This window comes from Ochotona curzoniae, unplaced genomic scaffold (genome assembly GCF_017591425.1).
Source record: "Ochotona curzoniae isolate NIBS_2020 unplaced genomic scaffold, NIBS_Ocur_1.0 scaffold_274, whole genome shotgun sequence".
NCBI lineage: Eukaryota > Metazoa > Chordata > Mammalia > Lagomorpha > Ochotonidae > Ochotona > Ochotona curzoniae.
Window position 1 is genome coordinate 1,215,085 of NW_024467101.1, and position 10,239 is coordinate 1,225,323.

At 46.1% G+C, this 10,239-nt stretch overlaps 1 pseudogene; it reads right to left on the reverse strand.

The window, feature by feature from the left end:
• Nucleotides 1-6,079: 6,079 nt before the first annotated feature.
• LOC121171847 lies at nt 6,080-7,791 on the reverse strand (annotated as a pseudogene).
• Between the last annotated feature and the right edge of the window lie 2,448 nt (nt 7,792-10,239).

Sequence of the window (10,239 nt, forward strand, 5' to 3'; positions counted from 1 at the left end):
GGACTTTTTCTAATACCGCTTCTCCCTGGCTAGGCAACCCCTAGGATAGGCTGGGAATGGTCAGGAATTCATCTGAAGCATGTACCATTGTGCACAGGGACATCAGACAAGGTCACTGAACAAGAAGACACTGCACAGCAGGAGGCTCTTGCCCCTTTACATAGATCTAGAATTGCTGGCCCAAAGGCAGCAGACCTTTCATTTATTGAAAAGTAAGAGTGAAATTAGAATGGACATTATATATGCTTATTAAAACAATAGCTATTTTTTGGAAAGAATATGGAGGGAGGGAGGATGGAGAGATGGAGAAAAAGAGGGATGGGGAAGAAAGAAAGGAAAAGAAGGATGTAAGGCATGAGAGAAAGAGAGATTGAGTGAGAGAGAAATGTCCCCTCTGCTGGCTCACATCGCAAATGAAGCCAGGAGTCACAGACTCTACATTCTCTCTCCTTTGGATGGCGAGAAAATCAAGTTGCTCAGCCACCATCTGTTGTCTCCCAGGTGATCAGCAGGGAGCTGGATTGGAAGCGTGGAGCTACTGGCGCTTGAACTGGCACTCTGACATGGGGTGCAGGCATCACAAGCGGCAGCTTAACCCGCTGTGCCAGGATGCCAATCCTAGACTACTACACCAAATCTCCTACTCCTTTGTTTTATCAGTATGCCGATGTTGATCTCACATTCAGATGGTTCTTATTTTAGATTCATTAATTTTATCTGAAAGGCAGATTCAGAGAGAGAGAGAGAGGAGAGAGAGGTGGAGAAGGAGCACTCACACATACACAGATCATCCATCTTTTGGCTCATTCTCCAAGTGACTGCAGCCACCAGCACTGAGTCAGGTGGGAGCCAGGAGTCAGGAGCTTCATCTGAGTCCCCCATGTGGGTGTCACAGCCCAGATACTTGGACTGCCTATCACTGCTTTTCCCAGGCTAGTAGGGGCGAGTGGATTGGAAGTGGATTGGACTGGAGCCCTGGCGTGTGTGGAATGGCAGCACTGAAGGTGGCAGCTTTACTTGCTATGGCACAATGCCAGTTCTCTCAGGTGATCTTGAAGTAAATTCCAGCCCTTTTATCCTTTTGTAAATAAATATTTCAAATTGTGTGTATAAATAGCGAAAATATCACAATATCTTCCTTATACCCCAATAATCAACAGCAATGCTTCAGTACACTCAGCTACCCACTGTTCAAAGCTGCCTGATGGTCTAAGTTCATTAAGCCCCCTTCCCCAATTCATTTGAATCCAGATGAAACACATTTGCACATGGCTTCCTTGGCCAAAGTGGCTTCTCTGCTTTCCCGTTACGGTTTGCTTGTTGAAGCAGCTCAGTGATCAAACACCAGATTCTCAGGCTGGACTCGCAGGACACCACTTTCCCATGCTTTGGTTGACAGCACGGTGCCTGGCCGTGTTTCTATACTGTGTTTTAAGGCACAGTGCCTGGCCACGTCCCGATGCTGTGGTAGAGAACATGGTGGTTGGCCACTTACCCATGCTGTGGCTTATGGCACAGTGCCTGGCCATGTCCGGATGCTGTGGTTGAGGGAATGATGGTTGGCCATTTCCCTGTGCTGTGGTTGAGGGAATGGTGGTTGGCCTTTTCCCCATGCTGTGGTTCACAGCACAGTGCCTGGAGGTTTCTGGTCAGCAGAAGAAGCTCTACTTTGAGCTTACTCCACAGGAGATGGTTGGTCATCTTCCAGGGCACACATTGTCTGCCCTTTTCTCTTTTCTGTCACTGAGCTCTGTTACCCAGACCTGTCCCTGCATGAGAAGGGTTGCTAAATCTGTGCTGGCTTTTTGTTCATTAGGTAGAATACTTCCAGAGGATTCCCAACTCCCTCACTGACTCTATGGTTAATCCTGAGATATGTTGCACACAGGAAAGGCAGGATAAAACCTGGATTCTTTCCTCTTAGATATTGGCTTTGGAAATAACGAGTTGGTTTCTCCTCAACACCCCCAAGGGTAAACAATGAAGCCTTTATTTCCTTTTTTCTGGCTATAGCAACATTATGTGTAATACAGATTTAAATACGTTTGATGTTTCAATGTATCTTATGTGTATGGTTGAAGTATTGGATACAATTGATGCAAGAAAAGAGGAGAGAGGGAGGGAGAGAGAGAGAGAGAGAGAGAGAGAGAGAGAGAGAATGTCTAACAAGCAAAGAGTCTTTATTAGTCTCCCTCTACAGCAAGGTGCATTGTTCCAAGGAGAGACATTGGGCCAGTGGAGGAGCACCCTTCTAGGGTTATTTGGGGTTGATATAGGTCCTGAATTGTCAAGTAGGTGAAGGCGAAGCTTTTGTAGATGGGATTATTAACAGGTCATCATGAACTTTGCAGTAGATTGATTTGGAGTGTTTGAGGCCAGGCTCCTCCCCTGTGACTGGGAGAGGTGAGGAAGTTGTCCCAGAGGTTTGGTTCGTGCTTGTCCACCGTGACCAATGCCCCTTCCCCAGTCAGCCCCACATTATCTTAGAAACACATCACTGGCATCTTTCAGTGTTAATAAAATTCCACATGATCAGTTTTATTTTATTTTTCTTCATCACTTGATCAGTTTTAATGGTTGCATGGCTTTCCATTGAATGGATGTGTGATGATGACTTTAACCATTGTTACAATAATCATTGTTCATTGTAGGGTAATTTATGCTCTATCCTTTCTGATTTAGCATTCCTACTCAGTCTTGTTTTTACAAATATATATTGAAATGCATACATATTCAAGCACATATACGCAAAATATATACTACTTACATATTGTAAATGTATATAAGTATATTTATTTTACATAGACATGTATTTTTGCAAAGAAAGGTATTTGCAAAGGTGAAATTAGCAGATTAATTTTTAATGATGATGATTTTATGGAAAGGACTCTGGTTTGTGAAGCAGACTTATATAGAAGCTTGAAATGTATTTTTTGTTCTACCCATTTAAAATATTCATAGCATCGATGAGAGAAAATTTCTCTTTTTTACCTCAAGGGTTGAAGGAGTTCTTCAAGGACAAAAGATAAAATAAGAATACTGTGTTGTGATCTTAGGCAGCTAGTTCGGGGTCATGAACTTGAAAGTCACATCTCCCCCACCTGTGTGGTCCTTTCTGACCACCTGTGATGCCCCGCTATTATTACCTGGAACCAGAGAGGGGGCAGCATTGCATGGTTATGAAACCACTCCCCTTGCAAGTTCCCAAAAAGGCCCGTGACAGGAAGGGGATCACTCGCTTGGTCGCATGCTTCTGCCACTTTGGCACTCCTACTCTTGGTCTCCACAGTACCTGCTTGCTCTCTGGCTGCCTGTGGACAAGACTATGAAGACAAGCAACCCCTGACCATGACCGTTGTATGTCTATACTCCTCACTCTTCTGTTCACTGCTTGTGCAAGGCAGTGAAGATGCAAATGCTAAGATGCTTTATAGCTCTAACTGGTATACTTCCAAGAGTTCCAAGAGAGGTGAGGCCTAGCAGTAATGCAGTGTAAGCAGAGAAGCCAGGGGAAAGTGAAGGTCTGCAGCTTTGTAAGTGTGAATGGGTTGTTTGCTGCATGACTTTTCGGATAACTTATATAACTGGGGAAGCTGGGACACAGGTCTTTAGTTTAATGGAAGGGCCTCAGGGTGATGACCATTTGTTCCTCTTGGGATTTTGGTTCAGACTGGATTGCTACATGAACTTGCCATTTGCTTATTTCTAGGCCCTGTTATCAACAAGCTTAGTTAATAAAGACTCCTTAATATAGCCTAGACTTGTCTGGTGTGATCTCTCTCACCCACAACAATTGCGGTACACTCTAGGTATGTGCCATTTTTGTCTATCAGTTAAACTCTCAGGCTAACAGTTAAGCTAAAATGAGGATGAAAGTGTTGAAGAGATAATGGCAGGATACCCTTTGTGTTTCCGTGCTGGTTTGCATGCTTTCCACTCTTTATATCACTCATTAACCGAAGTTCTGCCGTTGGTACACAGAGTGCTAGCTTGGTTTCCCACGTTTCAGTTGGCTGGGGTAATGCACTTGAGGCAGTTCTCTCAGTACAGGCAACTGAACCTGACAGGTGTCCTTGGGGGTGCTGCTGGAAGTGCAGCATACCCCCATGGAGTCTGCGTGTTTTTATCAGACTGCACCAGGCTGCACAGGGCTGAGGGAGAGCCACGGCTGAGTAGGCGTTCAGCAACCGTCACAAGTTTCATTGGAATCAATTATTACTTGGGAGTAGAGATGTGTATTACAAAGTTCTTCACTTCTCAACGTGCTCATCTCCATTACAGAAATCCTTTAGGTGAATATACGTACATACATATGTACCTATGTATCTACCGATCTTGTCTTTCGCATGAAGGTTGCCTTATATTGGAGAAAACATGACATATGTCCTCTTGGAATTGGTTTATTTCATTGAGCATAATAGTCTACTTGGGCGGCCTGGAGGCATGGCCTAGCGGCTAAAGTCCTCACCTTGAATGCACCTGGATCCCATATGGGCACTGGTTCTAATCCCGGCAGCTCCACTTCCCATCCAGCTCCCTGCTTGTGGATTGGGAAAGCAGTCAAGGACGGTCCAAATCTTTGGGACCCTACACCCTGTGGGATACCCGGAAGAAGTTCCTGGATCCTAGCTTTGGATCGGCACAGCATCGGCCATTGCACTCACTTGGGGAGTGAATCATCAGATGCAAGATCTTCCTCTCTGTCTCTCCTCCTCTCTGAATATCTGACTTTCCAATAAATAAATAAATGTTCAAAAATTAATCTACTTGGGACCATTTCTAGCAAATGCTAGAATTTTATTCCTTTTCATAGCTGAGTAGCATTTAATGGAATAGATGTATCACAGTTTCTTTATCCATTCCTCTTTGGATGGGTGCCTGGGGTGTTTCCATGTTTTTGCTATAAATATTTGATTACAGGTCACTTTTTCATATTCAGATTTTGCTTCTTTGGGGTATATTCCTAGAAGCAGGATAGCTGGGTCATACTGGAGAGCAGTTTTCAGTTGTCTTAGCGCTCTGCAGACTGACTTCCACAGCGACTGTACTAGCCTACACTCCCACAAATAGTGAAATAGAGTAGCTTTCCCCGCCCCGACATCTGTGCCAAAAAATGTTGTTAGCAGAATTCCAAATGTAGGTGAATGTCACTGCGGTTAGGTAGAACCTCAATGTGGTTTTTATTTGTGTTTCTCTCATAGTTAGGGAGCCTGAGCATTTTCTCATATGTCTAATAATGATTTGAATTTTTTTCTCATTTTTATGATTATGTTAGCCTGGGTTATGTATACAAAAAATTTACACACATACACACTCACTTCAAAATAGCAAAACATATCAGCCGATCCTCAAACTACAAACCTTCATCTCAAAGGGTGACAATTTTTTCCTGAGAGACAGCACAGCCGAGTGAGTGAGGCCAGATGTGTGTGGTTAGAGGTACCGGAGATCATCCAGATCCATTCAAGGTCAGACAGCTCTTCTTCAGGACTGCCGTATCAAGTGTCCAGTGAAGGAACTGGTCTCAAGGGGGACAGGATCTTGCTCTGCATTTAGTCAACTAGACCATAAACATGTAAGAAAAAAATGTATTTCTAGCTCCAGTGAGTACTCAATTTCTTCAAAGCCAGTAATAAAATGATGTGAAGTACCATGTTTTAAAAGCACGGGAACATAGTTCACCTTTGGAACTGTAACATAAGCCAGTGACCTGGAAGCCTGCCGAGCCTCACTTGAACAGAAAATGGGCTTTGGCTTCGTGTGCTACAGATGCAAAGAGGAGCAGCATGGGTCAGAGTGAGTGGAGAGGCGACAGATGGATTCCACAGTGTACATGAAACTCCAAATGATTCAACAGTAGGGTGGTCTTCTTAGAATTTTTGTGTAAAATAAAAACCTGGAAGCAAAGCTTCCAAAGCAGCTAAGTTAGGAACTGCTCGTTTTGGGGAGGAAAACAGCATGTCTTTATTCTCAAACTATGGAACTGCAGGGACAGGAAAGGCCCTGAAGCTGGCACAGCTGGCACAGCTGGCACAGCTGGCACAGCTGGCACAGAGCTTCAGCAGGTGCCTCTTGACGGTCACTGCTTCCTGCAGCCTCCTACTTTGGCTTGGTCGCTCACAGACGTCTTGTCTCTGTCGGCTGCCGACTGGACAACTGGACGTGGCCCTCTGCCTGGTCGCCAGCGTAGTTGGGCTTGCTGTACTTTGAAAGGATTGATTTGAACTGCATCAGAGGCGCGTGGGTGCAAACATCCATTGGGTCAAAGTGAGTCCAACTTACTCGAAAGCCTGCTTGAGGTAGATAGCATAGAAACTTATTTAACATCGGCATATTCATTCCTTTGATGCTGTGCCTGTTGATGTTGATGTTGTCCCATGTTGACGTTGGTCTTTTGTTTCTTGGTCAAGTTTGTGCTGATTTCATTGCCTTTTCTCTTCCCTTCTACAATTGTAATTACCTGCTGTGCTTTCATCCGTAGTTTTAGTAACTCCATTTTCTTCTTGCTTGTTGACACTGGAGGGTGCATGAACTGAAAACTGGCTCTGCAGAGTACACTCTGATTCAAAGATTCATGTCTTCATTAGGGCCTGAGTATCATCCAAACCATGGTGAAAAGAGTCAAACAGCATTCTTTTGAGGAATTGAGTATTGAAAAGGGAACTTGACCACAGAGGTCCTAGTTCTATTGCTGTCTTTCCTGGCATGCTTCCGTGGCAGTCACAGGGCAGCTGCTTGTAGGGGTTGCTTGTACCATATCAGCATCCTTGCAGAAGGCCCTCTCTTCACACCACTGACAGTGGCTCAGGTGTTCAATCTTCCTGGCCGTGGCCTCTGCTGAAGTCGGCCCCCTAAGCATGCGCACTGCACCAACACGAAGTGCTCCAGGGCCACTACCAACAGGATTTCGGTGCCTTTGTTGCGCTGGGCCGCAGCTTTGGCCATGGCAGCCATGACGACTGGCAGCGAGCCCCTTGTAAAGTACTCGGTTCGGACAATGTTACAGCCGTAGTGACGCTAGGCAACGTGCAGAGTGTTGGCATATAAAGAGCTGGTGTCGGTAGAAATCACCGACCCTACTCTGAGGTTCGTTACATTCCTGAACGCAGACTCTAGATAGTTGACAGAATTTCCGAAAGGGTCCAGGTGTATGAAATCCAAAGACCTCAAATGCATCCATACGTTGACGTCCATCTTGATCACCTTAATGTCGCTAAGGGTTTCCTCTCCTTCTGCCAGAGTCCCTCACTCTTTCCTTTCTCCTTACCGTCCAACTTCACTTTCAGTTTGTTTAAGTGGCACTTCTCCTGAATCAGTGTCACGGAGCTTTCATTTAAGTCAATAATTGGAACTCTGACGTCTCTTCCGAGATGTTTTGCCCATTGCAATCCCATTATCCCTGTGGCTCCAAAAGGCATCCAGACAGTCCCGCGGTTTCCGCTCCTCAGCCAAAGCAGCTAACGCACAGAACTCCAGCTGCTGATTCATATCGGGGTGAAAGTAGGAGCTGCTTTCTGGGGTACAGTATAGTTGGGACAAACTTGCACATCCATGACCGTCTCCTTCAGAGTTTCAGTCAATACTTTTCAGTCAATACAGCAGAAACAGCAATACACCCGGATTTCATCTCTATTCTTATGGCGCCTAACATGTCAGTTCTCCTGATGATTGTTGCTGAACAAATAACGCAATGATAACGGGCACCCATCTTACCAGATACCTGCTCTCCAACAGTATTCGGTTTCACCGGCAACAAGGTACATGACAGATGCACATCCTGTGACCTTCACATTCAACTTGAGATTTTCCAGCGTCAATTCCGAAGATGGCGACGAAGCTTATGGCTATTACAAGCTTTGGATTTTTCCTTAGGGCGCCATGGATGAGCCTGTTTGTTTCCTGTATCAGGGTTATCGGGGTTCAATGAGTTGGCAGATTCAAGACCTCCCTCACCTCGGAAGGCTAACTTCTACAGATCAGAAAGCTGTCTCTGAATGGAGATGTGTCTCTCTCTTCCAGCCTCCTCAGGGTATGAGGCTGGGGTGGGCGCTGAGGTTGCAGTGGGCACCGGTGCGTACGGAATGGGCACCTGGGCCACCTGCTGTCGGGATCACCACTCCTCTTCCACCGCCATGTTAGGAGTCTCAGCCTTGGAGAACTGACCTGAACGCCCACCCTGCCCGCATTCCTCAACAGCAGGTCGAGGCCCAGATCCTGCCAGTGCTTGGGCAGCTTACCTGCACGTGCCGGCTTGGTTGCCCATCCTGCGCCCCGCTGGGCTGTGCACGGTGGCGGGCCGAATTTATTCCTTTGAAAAATGCTTCACCAATGTCTTCACAGGATTTATTTTGCTGTCATTGAGTTTCTGCAGCTCTTTGTAGATTCTGGATATTTGTCTCCTCTTCATTTGGTACTGTGTAAAGATTTTCTTCCATTCCGTTTTTGCTTCTTCACTGTCTTGATTGTCTTTCTTTCTTTCTTTCTTTCTTTCTTTCTTTCTTTCTTTCTTTCTTTCTTTCTTTCTTTCTTTCTTTCTTTCTTTCTTTCTTTCTTTCTTTCTTTCTTTCCTTCTTTCGGCAAACACTTCTTACAAGTCACCAACAGCACAGGCAGCCAAAGCTGAGATAAACAAATGGGACACTGCCAGCTCTCTTTGTAAGGACACTAATTCCCTTGCTGAGAGCTCCACCCCCTGATCTCACTGCCTCCCAAGTCCTAGGGAGTTAGGATTTCAAGATATCACTTTAAGGGTTAGAATTTCAAGATATAGATTTTGGGAGGACTCCAGCATTCTTTCCATTGTAGCAAGGCCATAACTTGGACTCCTTGGGCCCATGATTCATCCTGACTGGGAAGTAGCCTGCAGGCGCTGGGAGCATTGGAGGACAACGTTGCTGTGGCTTGAGTATGGGTTTGAATATCCCCTTTGCCTGTGGTAGTATTGGCAGCTGGTGAAACATTTAGGAGATGGGGCTGGCAGGGGTCCTGAGGTGCTGGGGCACTGCCACAGGAGATGTCACCGGAGGGTTGGCAGGGGTTTTTAGGTGCAGGGCACTGCCATAGAAGGTGGTCGTCACATCAGGGTTGGATGTGAGTCATTGGGCCCAGCCACTCCTTCTGCTTTCTGGGTCACTATGTTACCCTCTTTAGGGACTGGGGCAATGGTGCCCCATCCTGGACTGAACCTACAGACAGTGCCCTAAGTAAACCCCTTCTCTTTATAAAGATAGCTACCTGAGGGACTTTGATGTGGCAATGAGTCTTGATTCAGGCTCACAAATCTTGTGTGTTGTATTTAGGAAGTCAGCATTTGGTGCATGGTGTGACCTGGATGTTATTGAATGCACCTGCCAGTAGAGGTGCAGGTGAAAACATCTGAGAAGTCAGACCCTGCCTCTGGTGTGCAGGTCTATGAATAGACGATTCCAGTGTTGTTCAACCAGTCCTGGGTATAGACCAAAGCGAAGTTGTGTTGTACACGCACACAATGCATCTTACAGCTGAAGTAGTATTAGCAAAACAAGGTCTCCCAGGATTACCACGCTGCTGTAGCTACCTGTTATGTGTGGCTGCTGTGTGCTGAGCTGTAGTGCTGTAGTTCTGTAAACCTGTCAGGTCTCTGCTCTCCCTTACGAAGGGGACCCTAAGTCTGGAGGTTGAATAACTCGCCCAATACCACGTCAATATGGGACCTTACATTCAGTCTGTGGCTCTGCCATGCACAGAACTGCTCTCAGCTTTAAGACAAATGTCTCAGGTGAATGCAAGTGTGGGTTTTTTGTGGTAGCATTAGGTAAGCTTGCCTTGACTTGGGTCCTCTCTCCTTGTTCAGTTTTCATTTCCCATGGGAGGGATCAGTGTATCCAGTCAGGGTCACAAGCTGAGGTGATGGTGCCAACTGAGCATTAGAACATCATCAAAGCCAGCAGATCCCTGACTTAAGAACATGAAGATACACTCAGAATTGTGAAGGTTGGGATCGGAGCTGCCAGGTTACAGAGCCGAAATCATTGTACTTAAGTGAGACATTCCCCTTACAGTTCTCTATTCCAGCTCCCTTTGACCTCAACAACCTCCCCTCTTGGGCCTGGCTAACGGCAGGTGTGGTGAAGAGTGAGGCTGTAGGAGCTGGGAGGCTGGTGAAGTGCCGTGCCCTGTGAGTCAGGGGGCTGATTTGGTCTATCAGCTCACTGCCAGCTGTATCATCTGCCACTGAGTGATTTCCAGCCCCTTGTCTGT